This window comes from Coptis chinensis, chromosome 3 (genome assembly GCF_015680905.1).
Source record: "Coptis chinensis isolate HL-2020 chromosome 3, ASM1568090v1, whole genome shotgun sequence".
Taxonomy (NCBI): Eukaryota; Viridiplantae; Streptophyta; class Magnoliopsida; order Ranunculales; family Ranunculaceae; genus Coptis; species Coptis chinensis.
The window spans coordinates 102,852,794-102,868,724 of NC_141458.1; the positions used below are offsets into that span (position 1 = coordinate 102,852,794).

Below are 15,931 nucleotides of genomic sequence, written 5' to 3' on the forward strand. Positions count from 1 at the left end.
GCAAGTGGTATTTGGTTGTACCCATTGCATGCGTCCATGAATGAAAGGAGTTCATGGCCACAAGTTTGATCTATAAGAATGTCAATTCTTGGTAGGGGGAAGCTGTCCTTGGGGCAGTGCTTGTTGACGTTGGTGAAGTCTATGCAGAGTCGTACCTAGCCGTTCTTCTTGGGAACGACTACGATGTTAGCTAGCCAGGTTGGGTATTCAACTTCTCTGATGAAACCCACATTTTTTTAGCTTTTCTATCTCTTCGTTGATGGTTTTCTGAAATTTGAGAGCCAGGTCGTTGTTTGATAGGCTTTACACTTGGATTGACATTTAATTTGTGGCAAATGACCTGTGGGTCAATTCCAGGTATATCGATATACGACCAAGCAAAAAATATCTTTATTGAGAGATAAAAATTTGACAAGTTGCTCCTTGAGCTTGGGGTCTAAATTAGCCCCGACATAGACAAATTTTGGGCATCATTTGTGCCCAGATTGACTTTTTCTCTAGGTTCAATTTGTGCTTGTTTCCCTTTGAGCTTGTCTGCTGCCGCTGGTGGAGGGATGGAAGCTTGAGGATCTTACTTCTTTGGGACGTCTTTGCTTGCTACGACCTGAGTTTTGGGTGTGGTTGTTGTGCTGACGTTGCTATTGCATCGGTGAGCTTTTAGTTGGTTGCTTCTGAGCACCATGAAGCCTCGGGGTCCGGGGAATCGCAGGGCCTGGTGTAGTGTTGATGGAATTGCTTGGATCTTGTTAATCCATTGACGTCCTAGAATGGCAGTGCGGTCTCCGTTGAACCCATAGAGCGGTGCATTTGACTCTATCATCACCGAGTCTGGCAGGTGCATGTCCTTGTATGTTGATAGAAAAGTATGTCGCACGAGCTGCCTGGATCGATGAAAACTCTTTTGACTGTCCACCCGTTGATTTTTACGTGCACTACCAGGGAATCATTGTGGGGTAGGCACTGCACACCTTGTCTAGATCGTCCTCCGTGAATGTTATGGAGGTTGTTGACTGAGAGCTGGTAGGAGTGATGACTTCAGCCTTATGGGAGAGATGGTAAATCTCCTGAAGTGCTCTTACCCTTCTGCGCTTTTCCCGACCTGATATTTCGTCATTGGAGGTTGATAAGTGCTCAAAAAGTGCTATTTAACCCTCGATTATGCCTCTTGTTTAGCCATCTTAGTGGACTAATAGTGTTTATAGGTTGTGTTTTAAGATTCTACAGGTGAAAAAGAGAGTTTTGTAGAATATTAGAGAAAATGGGGTAAAACGAAGCAATTCGGAGCATCAATGATCACATGGGAGGTCCGTGGACAATCATGGAGAAGGCCAAGGAATCGGAGCTATTAAATATGCGACTTGGACCTATTTTAAAGTCTATTTGGAAGCCCAAGGCCAAAGGATTCGTTGCTTGGACCAAAGCCCGCAAAGAGGATAGAAGGATAGAGCGTTCGGCTTATACGCCCGACGATGATATCGATCGGCGTCGATTTGGTTTGTTGCATTAACGTCTTCGAGAGATCGGCGACGCCGACGCGTTGATTAAGTCCGGGGCGATGGATAATGCGCCCGCACTCGCATGAATCGATTAATCGTGAGCCAATTCCTTCTCGTTTTGAAGATCGAAGTCGGACTCTTCGAAAATTTGAAACCTATTTGTATTAGGAAATAAATGACGGTTTGGAATGCTTCTAGAACTCATTGTAACCCTATAAATAGAGGACCTAAGTGCCTCATGTAAATAGCCAATTCACTTATATTCTTGTCTCCTTAACTTGAGGCAGAGAGAGATTAATAATAAAAGATCGGTTTTAACTAGAATGAGTCTTAATAAATTAGTCTTTCTAGTCTTATGTTCTTTAACTCTTCTTCTTCTCGCTCTTCGTGTTCTTCCTTCTATATGGAAGGCTAATCTTCTCCTTCAAGGGAGGAGATGAAGCCAGCTGTTAAAGGTTTAATGATTCTTCCGGTTTATGGTGTTCTTCAATCGGTGGTTAGTTCTTTATGTTTTTAGTTATTAGTTCCATTGCCCACAAACTGGGGATGGAAGTATAGATTAAGGTTTTTATTTATTACAATTGAATATCATGCTAGTTTAGGGTTTTATTTATTGCAATTGAATATTTGCTAGTAACATGCTTTTATTTATTGCAATTGAATATAATGTTAGAATAGTTTTATTTATTGTAATTGAATATTATATACTATTATTCTCTACTTTTCTTCTAGTTGTGTAGTGTTTTAGAGTAAGGAAAGTATTCCTTGTGTTTGCCTTTTAGATGGTGATTCATCAAATGAATAGCCCAAGCTCACATAAAAGGAAAGAAGATACTAGTAACATGAACATAGGAACAACCTTGAGTAGAGTTAATTGTTAACGATGTTTCATCCAAGAGGGCATCGCACTCGCCGATTACTTTGTAGTCTACTTGGGAGAACAACATGAAGCAAAAAGTCATTGAATCAAAAGCATTACATGGATTTGAATCTCTTGAATCTATCTCTCATATTCTTTTCTCCTTATTTCCAATTATTAGCTTTAGTATAAGTTTAGTTAGTTTAGTTTAGTTTAGCATTAGAATCTACAATCTCTACAATATTAGTTTTAATCCCTCAACCCCTTTCCAAATTCCATATCCCTTCATATAAACATACACTTAAAAGTGGAACGATACCCTACTCATCCTTTACTTATTGAGGGATAATTAGGTTTTGATACGCTTCTCTTTTGTTCAACGACCATCATCATCTATCTACATCATCCATATAATATCTACATACACACAAAAAGAGGCTAGGTCAATGATCGAATGCCCGTGACGGTTGAAGAACGCCTTACGATAAATCGAAAACCCGTGACGCATTGATTAAGTCCGGGACGATGGATAATGCGTCCGACGCATGAATCGGGTTTCAAATAATCGTAGCCAATTCCTTCTTCGCTTTGAAGACGAAGTCGGACTCTGAAAGAAACCTATTTGTATTAGGAAACAAATGACGGTTTGGAATGCTTTTAGAACTCATTGTAACCCCTATAAATAGAGGACCTAAGTGCCTCATGTAAATTGGCCAATTCACTTATATTCTTGTCTCCAGGCTTTTAACTTGTTAGATTAATAATAAAAGATCGGTTTTAACTAGTCGAAAGTCTTAATAAATTAGTCTTTCTAGTCTTATGTTCTTCAACTCTTCTTCTTCTCGCTCTTCGTGTTCTTCCTTCTTTATGGAAGGCTAATCTTCTCCTTCAAGGGAGGAGATGAAGCCCTTTTTAGGTTTAATTATTCTTCGGTTTATGGTGTTCTTTAATTCCAAGTTTCTTTATGTTTTAGTTATTAGTTCCATTGCCCACACCGGGGATGGAAGTATAGATTAAGGTTTTTATTTATTACAATTGAATATCATGCTAGTTTAGGGTTTTATTTATTGCAATTGAATATTTGCTAGTAACATGCTTTTATTTATTGCAATTGAATATAATGCTTTAGAGTAGAGTTTTATTTATTGTAATTGAATATTATACTATTATTCTATACTTTTCTTCTAGTCAAAAAGTGTAGTGTTTTAGAGTAAGGAAGTATTCCTTGTGTTTGCCTTAGATGGTGATTCATTGAATAGTCCCCAAGCTCACATAAAAGGAAAGAAGATACTAGTAACATGAACATAGGAACAATCTTGAGTAAGAGTTATTTGTTAACGAAATGTTTCTGTTTCATCCAAGAGGGCATCGCACTCGCTCGATTGTCCGATTGTAGAAATCTACTGAGAACAACATGAAGCAAAAGGTCATTGAATCAAAAGCATTGGTGGATTTGAATATCTTGAATCTATCTCTCTCATATTCTCTCCTTATTTCCAATTCTTAGTTTTAGTATAAGTTTAGTTAGTTTAGTTTAGTTTAACATTAGAATCTAAAATATCTACAATTATAGTTTTTAATCCCCTCGGATCCCATTCTTTCCAAATTCTGCCCTTCATATAAACATACACTTAAAAAAGAAGGAACGATACCCTACTCATCCTTTACTTATTGAGGGATAATTAGGTTTTGATACGCTTCTTTTTGTTCAACGACCATCATCTATCTACATCATCCATATACCACATCTAAACACACAAAAAGAGGCATCAGTAATCATGTTTATTACTTTTTCCTCGTCATTGTCGGAGGAGTGCTGCCTCCTGTTGTGTCTCGAACGACTTGGAGATTTAGATCGTCGGACCGCTCGCGCTCCCGCTTCATTATCTCATGTTTTTCGACCTGGCAGGTCGCTCGTGGCTGCAGCTCCACTAAACAACTTATAGCGTTTGACATCCAGTTTATGCTTGAGGTCGCTTTCTGGTAGGAACTCTTTCAATTTGCCCTCCAAGACTTAGTGCTTGAGGCTCTAATATTCATTGGTGTCATGGTGGTAGAGCTTGTGAAAATGGTAGTATGGACGTTCTGGTATGGCGATCACCTTATTGATATTGGGTTTAAAGTACGGTGTTGTATAGATCTTCTTCAGGATCTGGCTCGGTGTCCTGGAGAAGTTGGAGAATTCTCTTTTTGTGTAAGATGGCTTGTTGGAGCTAGGGCCCTTGTTGTTGTTGTTGTTGGTGCTGCCCGGGTAGTGTTTGTTTTCTCTGGGTTCTCGCTTACTGCGAGAACTTCTTTGCCTTTGTGCTATGCCCACCACTCTTCATACTTGATGTACTTGTCAATTCTGTGATATACAGGTCGTCTAGGCGATCTGGTTTGTTGCATATCAGAGATCCTGCCAGGTCGGAGTCATCTAGGAGAGCGTTGGTGAATGCAGAAGTTCCAAAGCTATCCTTTAAGCCTGGCTCCATTGAGAGGAGCTCCTTCTTGAAACGTCCTATGAACTCGCGGATCGTCTCGCCATGTGCTTGTTTTAGTTGAAACAAGGAGTCCAGGTCGGTTTGTTTCTTCATGTTGTGGATGAACTCTGTTGTGAACGTCTCAGCTAATTTGTCAAAATTGCTGATTGAGCCCGGGTGAGCGTGTAGAACCATTCTAAAACTCCGTCCTTCAGGTTGGCTGGAAAGAGTTTGCACTTCAGGTAGTCGTATTCTGGAGCGCTGTAGAGTGTGAGAGTCTGGCTGAAATGAGCTACGTGCTGGCCTAGACACGAGCTACCGTCGTACAACGGGAATGTTTGTTGGATGAACTCTGAAGGCGGTTGTTTGTGACTGATCTCCGTTGTGAATGGTGACGCCTTGTATGTCTGGAGTATCTTTTGAGCGATCTAGATCGCGCTTGTCTTGTCGTTTGACTTCTCCAACTTTTGTGCAAAGTCTTCTAACCTTTGGTTGATGGTAGTGGTGAGGGTTGCGATGGCGTTGTTCTCTACTGCATTTGGAGTGTCGTTGTTGGCGTTGGAGGTGGTCTGTTCGCGCATCGTCTGGTTTTCTTGCTGCAAGGTGATGAAAGCTTCTTGGAGTGTCTTCATCTGTTCTGCTAGCATCTGAAGTGAAGGGTCCATGGTGGTTTTTATGACTAGCTTCGTGGGCTTTAGAAAAGAGTGTGTGTTCTTTTCTTAAGGAAACGAACCGGCAGACGGCGCCAATGTAGATGTTTGGTGTTTATTGGACAACGATCTGACGATTTATGTGATAGGGAATGGCTACACTAATCTCGGGATAAGAGTTGCTTACGTATCAAGTTTCTTGGGATAAACTTGAATCAAGCCTTATGTAGTTCATCTCTCTCTATTTATAGATATTTGAGCTGCCCTTCCTTATTTGCTTCAGGCCGTTATCAAGTGTAGATCCATATTTTGTGCTATCTTGATGATTTGACATTACTCCTACTGTTACAAAGTAAATATCTCATTGATTGGCGTGTTGACTGAGCTCCAGGATTGCGCTAGATGATTTGCTTCCATAAATGGCCGTAACTGCTCCGGTTGGGTAGTTGGTACGTTATGCTAGAGTGGTACGAGCTGATGGAGAACGACCTGGTGTATGGACACGTGTGTGTAGTACAGAATGGAGGGTACTTATAGTGCCTATTGGTTCAGGTGCTTGCATGCGCAAACTTTGACTGAGATGTGGTGCTTGAGATGTCACGGAGTCTTGGTTTTCTCACAGCCTCACAGGAATGGAGTTAGAGATTCTACTGGAGGCCCACGTTCAGGCTGGTCCATATTATTACATAAAGCCAGTTAACTGGCACGCGTCTATACGTGGCCACATCTGCGGTATGTTGGTTTAGGCTGGGCAGCACAAAAATCCAACTTTCGGTCAGTGGCAATCTCATAATTGTTTGCAAAATTGAGGGCATTGTACAAAATTAAGGGAGAGGTGTCTGAATTTCACTGTACAAATTGATAGTTTTACCCTTCCCTCGCCTATGTTATTACATAATACCCTTTTGAACGTGATTGTAATAATTAAAACCATATAGGGGTATAATTGGAAAAAACTACTATTCCTATAAAAAAAGAAAGTAGAAGCCACGGTTCACCGAATCATCCTTTTTAAAGTAGTAAGATGAATATCTCTGCATTGTATTAACTACTTCTGAAGTGCTTTCCTGGAGATTTCTGTAATCCATGCGTATTTGGGCATTGCTTATAGTTCACGCCATGCTATCTAGATTCCAAATATTTTAGTTCAGTCCATGTATTTAATCAATGAATGTTATTCTTACAGAAGAACAATGGCTTATTTTTGTGATGGACCAAACTCATGAGAATAGGTTAACTTGTACTTAATTAGTTATGGATTAAGGGATTTGAACAAATGTAATATGATATTAAGTTTTCAACAAACTGGCAGTCAAGGCTTTTAACTAACCGTTGTTCTTCTTCTTTGAAGGTAAGGTTTTGCTTTGTGGATTCCATCTGTTTATGCAATTTCTGCAATTAGCATGCCGTAATTACTGAAGAAATAGATAGTGATCCTAGGGTTTACAGGGTGCACAAATAAATATGCTTTGCAATCAGCAAAGCTTGTAAATTGAAATCATTAGACCTCTATGGAATCAAATATAGGAGTCCAGGCTTTTACAGCAATTCAAACAAATAGTACCTATCAGAGCAAGCTGTAGAGCCAAGTATGCAGCAGCGGTCACAAATATGTCCCAAAGCTCTTATGTCATATGACAATATGATAAAGTTTCGTGTTAGCGACTTCAAGAAGTCTTCCACTTCCATAAGGCACCTGGGATGCTTGTCCAAGACCGTTCTAAAAATTCAGTTAATATTGATTCAGTATTTCGCCAAGCTCGGGAGTTGGGGGCCATGGAAGGACCAGCTGCTGATGTTCATCCATCTTCAATCTTCAAGCTCAAGAAGCTTTACTGGAACTGGTAGATTACTATTAGGGGAGCCAGCACCATCAGTTGCTGTCACTCCTGAGCCGCCTCAGTCTGTTGTCCACAACAACTTTGTTGATACTGCATGTGTAAATGTGAACAGAGCCAGTTTCTAATGCAAACTTTAAGAACAAAGTTTCCTCACAAACTTTAAAAATTCACAAAGAATTCTCTCTAATGGACTCAATCTTCGTGAATAACACAGTTCATTCACAAAATGTCAAAAGAAATTCAAACTTGTATGTTTGTTAGAAAATAACAATTAATACCGTGACCGTTAATAAGATGTATACTACACATTTTCTAAAGCTAAGTACCATAAGTTTAGACCACTAAACCTTGTACTCATCGACATGAATCCACGTTGAAGACGACCACTGGTTGCCCTTGATCACAGGGCATCCACCTGTAGTATAGTCATAACATAAATGTAGGTACATAGTACATAATTAGGAGAGAGGAAACTCATTTCACAACATGATTGAAAACTTGAAGACTGCACATACCATAAATGTAGGGAGACAGTTATTCTAAATTCTACTTACCAATGCAAACTTGATGGATATCTAGATTAGAATAAGGTCAATTGCTCTAGAACAACAAATCATCTCTCATCTTTGGCTTAACAGAAAGGCCACATCAGATATATAATTTGTTCCACCAAGGAACAAAACTGAAGTATAATGAAGTATATACAAATGTGATCACACCAATACCAAGACTTGCACAACCAATGTGATTTAATCATCTACCACACTTGACAATAAATGAAGCAAAAAGCTTCTATTTGTTTATAATATAAAAATCAGTTATAGATTATAAAAACAATTAATGTGGAAAAGTAGACATTCAAAGCAGACCTTCATCCCATTCAAGGCCAAGCCAAGAAAGATCTTGTAGCACTGCATTATCAGATTCGATAATAAAGAAGTGAGTCCCTGTGTATATTTATATTGATCCATCAACAGGCTATAATGACAGATTACTAGCCCTTTAAAACTTTATGACTGGTATATCCTAAAACAGGCATATTGCTGAGCATTCACACATATTAAGCACTCTTATCTCATGTTTCGACAATTATTAGGGAGTCGATCAAACTCAACACAATGTCTATGGGTATCAAGATTGTGTACCTAGCAAATAACTAATGTAACATCAAAAGAAGCAAAAGAAACATCCACTAAACAACTATATATAAACCTTTCGTCAAAACTCACCTTATATAAGACAATGTTTCGAAGTTTGCTTTACACTCAACTATATATACACATACACCAGCACTTACAATTTTCCATTTGCCAGAAACGACACCTTAGTGTAAATCCACGACATGATAAGGAACCAATAAGATGAATAACGAGAAAATACATTCCGAAATGTCATAATTGATAACTTATCCTTTATTAATTAGGTAGTTGGGAATCAAACAATGTAGTATCAGTAAAAGCAAGGAATGCCCCCTACGCATAAAGATGATTCACAGAAAAAAGAAAAGAAAAGTTTGTTGGGCTTCATACCTCCAAGTTACATGCGTTGCAGATCACACTCCAATAAATGAGATTCTACATTGATAGTCCCGACTAATGTAGTAGTACCTCACAAAGTTTAACTATCATATTGTAAATCCCTTCATACAATATTTAATGGATAGAAATGTCACCAAGTGCTTGGCATCTTCCTAACCTATATTAAACATGTGGCATGTTATATTGAGCAGACACACAATCACTATGAAAAAACCAATAACTAAAGCCAACATAATCTCAATAAACACACTCATAATAGAATTTAAAACCCATCGAAAATTTCTAAAAACTTCTGAGCCCAAAGAGTTGCAATTTCAATATTCTTAAATATCTTTCTAGTGATAGTTCAAAGTGCATATAGGAATTGCTTTCATTAGCAACCAAAACCCCCTTAGCACAATCATGTTGTCAGCCATCTAAGAAGAAGAAAATAGATAGAGAATATAAACAAATAAAAATATCGCAAAAAAAGACATAACAACAAATGTACACTAAATGATCAATTTTTTTGAAAGCAATAAACTGGATTGAACATTAACAATAACAATATATAAACATAATTATTGGCAAATAACTCGAGAATATAAAACTAGATTGTCCGTTGCAGTAAAAAGTGTGGATAGAAAGAAAGAAAAAGCTAGTAGTTATAGACATGACAGAAACCATTCTCCAAAACAGTGACACAATCAGGACCAAGAAATAAAAATCATTATGTTTCAATGCCATGTGCATGAGGAACATACTTGAAATTTGATTCACTTGGGTACAGGAACTTACTTGACACTTCACAGAATCATAACACCCTTGCAATAGACAATTTACGGGAAAATTGAAAGCAACACTTAACAGTAATTAAACATTAAAAAAAATAGGTAATGATGGACCAAATGTGGTGCTCTCTCTATTCAACCTCTTCCTACGACTGTTTAATAGAGATTAGTCCTCTTACATACTTAGAATTGCTCTGGTAATAAAATTCAGGAACTATGCCAGTCTAATAGAAAATGAGGACTAACATGCAGCGATGAAACAATACTAAACCCAAATAAACCAAGCAGTAAAGTACAAAAGCATTCATAGTAGATGAAGCATTGTCATTAGAATAATAGGTACGAAAAAATAAACACGCAAAGGAAGATATAAGTCATTGTCTACTAAATCTATTACTCCGAAGGTCATGCTCTTTCATAGATTAAATTGACGTTTACTTCACATGCTTCTCCTAATAAATATATGGGCTAGTATTACCCCCCCCCCCCCCAGATAGGGAAATTAGGGTCTCCCCCCTAAACACACAAACATAAAGTCAACTTGGGTTGACCGTGTTTTTTTTGTATTTGGTTTTTTTGTAAATATTCATATTCATTAACCCTAAATATATTTCTTGAATCAGATAAAATCATGGTGTTAAGCAATGCAAGTACCCAGTTTAAATAATGCACTTACAACAATTATAATTAATATCTAAAAGGAGTATATTAATAGCCAAAAAAAAAAAACCAGTGGCAACCTTCTATGTTGTAACAGTGAATTGCAAGGCATGGATGTGAAACACTTAGTTTAATTCCTTTAGAGACATGGTTTGAATGTCAACCAATTAAATTGGGAAGGTACAAACCTACGCAATTTTCACTTTTTTTTTTTTTGAGGATCGACCTCATATTCATGTTTTTTCTACTATGATTCAAAGAAAAGTAATACTAATTGAACTGATTGAATAGTAAAATAATTGAATTGAAACTAATTGAAGACATAAGTAAAAAACACAAATGAAAAGGAGTAAAACACTCACTTTTCTTTGATGATGATGATGATGATGATGAATTGAAATAGAGAAAGGCTTCATTGGATCGTTGTTAATGGTACTGACATTCTAGTTTTTTTTTTATCATTTTTATGCTCTTCCCTGTACCTCCGTAATATGAGATGCTTCTTCATATTCTAAAATGAAAATCAGACAAATGATTTAATGGAATATTTGGCCCATGAATTTGAATTAGATTGTATATATAAAATACACCACTAATAGTCTGGTGACTTGTGGAAGAGCTCAAAGATGTCCTTCACCCATTTATGGTACAAAATCTACACCAGTTACTTTATTTAAGATTGAAAATGTATATCCTAACCTATATAATTAACCTATATGATAATCACAAAGCATAGGAGCCAAGACAGTGAAAAGGGCAAGGGATACTACTTACGTCAATCAAAGGGATTTCAACCGTTTGCTTGGTTGCTGGTTTAATAGTAACCAAAGAAGTTGCATGCATTAGCTAACACTAGATAATGATGGTATTCAACCACGATGGATATGGAATGTGACATTAGTTTCTCACTTTTAGTGCTCTTTTAACAACCAATTCTATATAATTATAAGGCTATTAACATTACATTATATATATTGAGGCTAAGTTATGTTGTAATCACTTGTTCACACGTCTAAAGAACGCGCTAAACACATACCGATTAACTCTTTTAGAATACAATGACTACATAAAAAATTGATGTATCTATATCAAAGTTTTGAGTACTCCTTTGAACGTGCAATGTTCAAGCCATCTTTTCAAGCTCAACCTGCCATACTTAAATATAACAACCTATCTAATTATCAACAATGATCAAATTACCAAATAGAACAATTTTCTGCTATTCCCTTAAGTTTATGTATTTACATCATGGAATACCATAGGTACACATACACAACACTATTTTCAGAAAATCAGAAAATTACCTTTCAATTTTTTTACATTGATCATGAGTGAAGAGGTTTCAAGTCATATAGCTTCCCTCGCCATCAACGTGCATATAAATGTAATTGACCATTTGCTGAAAGATTTAATCAAGTAGTGAACAGAAGGAATGGAACAACTTCATGCATTCAAGTAATAGCTTAGGCTCGGTATTATTTTAACATACGAAATTTAAAAATTATAAAAGAACCAAAATATATATTCACTACTACATAAAGGCACATTAGCCACGGTTGGTCAATTGGTATAAACCTCTAGTTTTGGAGAAGCAAATACCACTGATTTTGTAAAACAGTAGTATATAATATGACATATACCACGATACTATCAAATATAGCCTAATTTAGTTTTTGGTATACATATATCTGACTGTTTCTTAGAAAATGGTGGCTTATATTTTTCCCAAAATTACAACTACCGTGACCAAAGCAGTTCTCGAAAAAATAGGAGAAAAAGATGAAAAACACGAAAAGAAAAAGACAAAAGAAAAAGGGGAAAACCCGTACTTCTCAATTTCTCATCTCCCACTTCTATCCCTCCCCAATTTCTGCCACTAGGGTTCATGAGTTGAGCGAAATCAGTCGAGAGACTGCAAGATTGCTAATTTTTCATGTAAGCAAGTTCTTCTTGTTGTTGATTTCTCAAACTTTGTTGAGTAAATTGCAAGGTTGCTCTTTTCTTTCAATTTTGTTGCAGTTTTTAATAATTTTTCTGCAATAACCAAGGTTCAAGAAGTTGGAGAAATTTCGATGTGAAACTTCTCCCAGTAGCTGCAATTGTTTCCGTTAGAAGAAATCATGAAACTTACGTAGTTGCTCTCAAAATCAAGCACCACCACCTGCCCCAACACACCCACCACGTAATATCAACGGCCCAGCAGAAAAACTTCTTGACTTGTTGCGGCGTGCTCTAATTGATCTTGTAACAATTATTAGTCATTTCATCACTAAGCTCAGCTGATCGGTTATGAATAAATGCATTTTCTTCAAGTCTTAAAAGGTATTGAACCTGTTGCAATTTTCTTTCTATAATTGTTGCAATTTGCAATTTTGTATTTGCAACTTTAATAATTTTTCTTTTCAATGTCCTAATATGTATTTGGACTCCAAAATTTTGGGTATTTTTAGTGTAAAAATTAAAATCAGGCATTGTAATATATTCATAAGTTTTCCTTCGCCATTGTTCTTCACCTGTTTTTCAATTATATATTTAGGAATTTGTTGAATGGTGTAAAATAATAATCGATTGCTGATTGATGCGTTCCTGATTGATGCATTACATTATTTTTTTTCTTGTTTAATCAATCAGGGGTTGTTAGGAAAGTCACCCATAGTTTCCTTTTATTTGATTCACCTATAATTTGTGATCATTAGCCTCGTGCCACTAGTCGAAAGGCGCAAAAATTGGACAAGCTAAATTGCGCATGCTTGGGTTACACTTTGACATGGATCTTAGTGTTTGTTGTAATGTCTAAGGGACTTGGTTATCTGATCATTCTGATCGATGAGTTATTTTGGTTATCTTATTTCTGAATATTTACTTGGAAGTAATGACTCAGATTATTTATTTGGTCGTTGATCTTTATTATTGAATGAAGTTCATTGAATTGCATAGTCATATTACAATTTGGAACTATTATCAAGTTCAAGCACTATCAAGTCCGTGCATTGTAAAGCAAGAAAATACCTTGTTTTTGCAAATTAATGACTATGGGAGTATTGGGAAGAGTCTTTGCCAATTTTGCTTTCTTATTACAGGTACCTTTTTATCTATCTTTTATTTTAAAATGGCTTTTTATACTGGTGATGCTTTGATGGTAATATAGTTTAAGCACTAAACCATCGAACTGAAGTATGGACTGTACTTTGTTTGGACATGTTAAAGTCCCTCCTAGGTATGTTAATGCGTGTTCGTTAAAGTGCATAAGTGATTATAGGTTTGGACATGGTAACACCCATTTCTTGTTTTGCAAAGAAACAAAGCAACATAAAGATTTCAAGCAAGAGTTTCCAAACCAAATTTCAAGGTTATACTCTTGTTACTTGAGTGAATATATAAGTGCCTTTAAACCATGAGCAAGGCTATCCACTATTAGTTTGATACAGGTGAACAATATGATACTTACATGCATATATACCTTATGGTAATTCCATCTAGTTTAATATTTTGTTGGTCTAATAATGGTCTCATGTACATCACCTTGTGGGTCTGTCCTTACACTAGTTTTCATATAGCTAGTAGTGACTGTTAATTGCTAGTGTGTTTTGGATGGACTAGAACTTTGGTCATTGGCCAGTCAATTAGGTGGCAGTAGAAGGTCCATGGTTGTACTCTAGTTGATATGGGTGTTTGGTTCATAGTTATCTTTTCATACGAATATTATGGCTACGTTGTTGAGATATAATACTGTAATTTAGTGGTGCATGCCAAAATTCAGTTGCCACAGTTAGGTTAATGTTTAGAAAGGGCAAGGGTGAACAATGTGAGTCTATTTGCAAAGTGTTCGACTCTCCAAATCTACCCGAGTTCGAAGCTATATCCGCAGACCTGTATTATTCATCCTAAAATTCATATGCTCGTCATCATGTGTATGTGACCTGATTTCTGAAATAGAAACTTGAGAAGTTGTTATGTGATATGAAGTTAGAGAATTTGATATATACAATTAGAGTTTAGTTAATTTACTTAATTTTATTCATGTTATTTGAGTATTTGAAGGCTTATATTAAATGTTGCTTTGCTGAAATTGGAGTTAGGCAGTTTGTTATATATCGTAAGGGAGTTCTCTTGTTTGGTTAAATTATATATTTTAGCTTATGAATTGGTGTTTGGTGCTGAATAATGATAGTACTATTTAAGTTCTCTGCTGATATGTTTTCCTATAAGCCCTTATAAATTTCTTGCCGATACATGTATATAGGATTGGTTTGATGAAATTATAATTGATGCTATGTATAATATAGTTTCATGTACCTGTAGGACTGTGCCGAGGCTTTGGCTATGATACAAAAATGTCAAGTCTAGATATATGAACCGAAACGTGGCTTGGTTTCAAGTGTTTCTCCCTTATGCTTGGGAAATGGATTCTCAAGGACTGGTAAGTGGTTACTCTTTTACAATTTATTCAATAACACAAAAGGTTATGATTTGTAGTGTTACTATCACTACAATAAATTACACTTATTGTTATTAAGAAATTGACCATTCCATAAGGTGTTGACCATGATTTTCTTAAATTCTATTTGAAACCAGTTGTTTGACTCGATATTCTTAGGTTCAAGCCGGTCATGGTGTCTTAGCGCTATTTGGACCACTTCCAGTTAAGGTTTGGGGTTTTATCTGACCATAATTTGCATATTGTTGCAAGGATCAAGGTGTTGTCAAAGTCTTTTGATATGATGTATAGATGAAACAAATAAATATATTACTCTTTTGATGTTTTAGATGGAACAAGAATATTTGGATGGTTCTTTTTTTTTATTCTTTATTGAATCAAAATAGTAATTAGCAATGCATTACCACTTGTTGGATGTCTATTACTTTTTTGTTAGTTGAATTGCAATATGTTTTTTAAATTAAGTGTGGAATGTTATATGACACAACTATTTGTGATAGACAGGTTGTTTGAAAATCATTTTACAAGTTGTCTGAAAAATGAATCAATCGGGGATTTATATTTTTTATTTCCAGAAAAACGTATTAACCACGGTTTTAGAAAAACAGAGGTATAAAGAGACAATGTAAACCATGTTTTTTTTAAACCGTGGTAATTGTAAACACTATTTCCCATGGTTTTGGATATCCTAATGTTATGGTTTTGACAAAAATCGTGGTAAATATTAGGACTTTAATACCATGGTTTTGTTAGGATTATTAGTCCACGGTAGCTGTTACCACGGTTCTAAAACAGTGGTTAAAAGCTTTTTATGAGCTTTTCTGTAGTAGTGATTCTCCACTAAAAACTGCATAGTTCAAAAAGACACCCTAACCTAACCTAGATACAAAAATTTCATTATTGTCGTCCAAATATGTAATGAGGAAGCTAATCTTATCCAAAGTCTGAAAAATGTCTTCGTATTCAATTAAGAGCATTATCTATAGTTCTAGATAGCTATGCAATACATGAATTATTGTTCACTCACATAAGAAGCATTGGAGATTCACACCTTCAATGCGTTCCATTCGAGAAACTTCAGCTTGGAACTCAAACTTCTTTGCGCTTCCTCAAAATTGACTATGCTCACCATCAATATCTAGTTTAGGGGGTTTCAGGAGGTCTCATTATCACGTACTCCAATGATCGGCCCTGAAAAGCTAACTTTATTCTTCTAA

General features: G+C 36.3%; 2 long non-coding RNA genes across 5 annotated transcripts; one reads left to right on the forward strand and one right to left on the reverse strand.

Annotated features, from left to right (window-relative positions):
- Positions 1 to 6,928: 6,928 nt before the first annotated feature.
- On the reverse strand, positions 6,929 to 9,970 carry LOC147512332 (uncharacterized). 2 transcript variants are annotated; one of them, XR_015217183.1, is made up of 3 exons: positions 8,838 to 9,970; positions 7,656 to 7,723; positions 6,929 to 7,398 (listed from the first exon to the last, which is right to left on the reverse strand). It is a non-coding gene; the product is annotated as an uncharacterized LOC147512332 (long non-coding RNA). The 2 variants fall into 2 exon arrangements; XR_015217182.1 differs by lacking the exon at positions 8,838 to 9,970 and adding an exon at positions 7,863 to 8,822.
- A 2,039-nt stretch (positions 9,971 to 12,009) lies between these two features.
- Positions 12,010 to 15,153, forward strand: LOC147512333 (uncharacterized). Of its 3 annotated transcripts, XR_015217185.1 has the most exons (5): positions 12,010 to 12,211; positions 12,325 to 12,598; positions 13,214 to 13,356; positions 14,579 to 14,696; positions 14,874 to 15,153. It is a non-coding gene; the product is annotated as an uncharacterized LOC147512333 (long non-coding RNA). The 3 variants fall into 3 exon arrangements; XR_015217186.1 differs by lacking the exon at positions 13,214 to 13,356 and having other exon boundaries at positions 14,852 to 15,153; XR_015217184.1 differs by lacking the exon at positions 13,214 to 13,356 and having other exon boundaries at positions 14,874 to 15,148.
- Positions 15,154 to 15,931: the final 778 nt, after the last annotated feature.